This window comes from Cynara cardunculus (assembly GCF_001531365.2).
Source record: "Cynara cardunculus var. scolymus isolate 2C chromosome LG 1, CcrdV1, whole genome shotgun sequence".
In the NCBI taxonomy this organism is placed as follows: Eukaryota; Viridiplantae; Streptophyta; class Magnoliopsida; order Asterales; family Asteraceae; genus Cynara; species Cynara cardunculus.
Genome location: NC_037528.1, coordinates 22,670,806 through 22,672,349, shown reverse-complemented (window position 1 = coordinate 22,672,349; position 1,544 = coordinate 22,670,806).

Here is a 1,544-nt window from a genome sequence, read left to right as displayed (position 1 = left end):
TTGCATTAAAATTTTAATTCAAAATTATAAATTTTCTAATTTATCTATTAATTTATGGTTGAGATTGGACCTCCGGTTACCACAAACTAATTAGTTCTCATTTGATTAGACTTATATATATATATATATATATATATATATATATATCTTCAAATGAATGTTAAAAATGTTTATATATTAGAAAAAATAAGGTTTATCTCTTTTATTTATAAGAATTTTATCTTTATTCTTTTATCTTCTCTCCTTTCTTTTGAAGTTGTTCTAGTTGCCAATCAGACAAAAAGAAATCCTCTAATGTGAAAACGTTTGATGGGATAATTGAATACAAAATCAAAGTAATTAAAAAAAGATATTCAAAACTGAAATTCTTCATTTACTGTTATTGGAATTTGTTGTGATGATCCAACAACAGAAATGGCTTCGGGTTATCTCCAAATCTCAAAGTCAAATCCATTATTTTTCTCACCTCAAAATTTGTGATCCTCAATTGTGCTTGATAAGGTCTATTAGCTTCTTTGTGGCTAGCTTTTGGGTGTTTTTGAATAATGTTAATGAAGGAGAACGATCTGCTAAGTATTATTTTATAGTTCTTGTTACAAACTTTTAATTATCAGATCGAAGAATGGTGTTTGTGTTTTTGGTGATATGCGACCAATAGTATGCGGTGAGTATTTTGGAACTTGCATGTGTTTGTATATGTAGTATCATTTGATGTTTTTTAGGTTGAAACATGTACAATGATGATGAACATTTAGGTTTTGATTTTTCCAACTGTTATATTCACCGTCTATATGATCAAAGGCTCATGAAAGGACAAACCAATACAAGTGCAAAATAAACCATTTTATCAGTAGCTCATTATATAAAGAAAAAAAAACAGATAACTTTTCATACCTCAGGATGTAACAAGACCGTCGTCTGAAATAAGACCATTGAGTTCCTATGAAACATAATTGAACACCATCAAGCTAACATCTTCTCCAACTGAAGTTTATTATCTGATATCGAGCTCTTATCGTGTATAACATATACCATAAAATGTAGAAGAATGTGGGACCAAGAAATAAAATGAAAAGAAAAACACATAAAGACGATCACACATATATTCAAAATAATAGTTGTCGTTGGTGGTTCTAAATTTCAATTCAGTATTGTTAGCTCTGATTTCAAGTCAACAACTCTAACATAAATGAGAAAGAAGATGAAACACATAGAGGGAATATACTAGAAATTGAGGAGAAAGTTTTTTAGGAAACCTTCAAATAAAAACGAAATGTTCAACATATTTTTTTCAACAGCCGAATACTGAAGATATATTTTGATATATGATGACATATTTAGTGCTTGTGGTTTGTCAAAAATAACATTTTTCGTTCTTATAGAATGACATGGCACTATCAGATTTGAGTATTCCTCAAATCTTGAAATGTAGTTAAATTTCTTTATTTCACATTGGTGGGAATAAAAAAAGTGGAAAGAATAATATGTGTATATCTATACTATCTTATAAAGCATTTGGCTAAAACTCTTAAAAACTCTTAAAC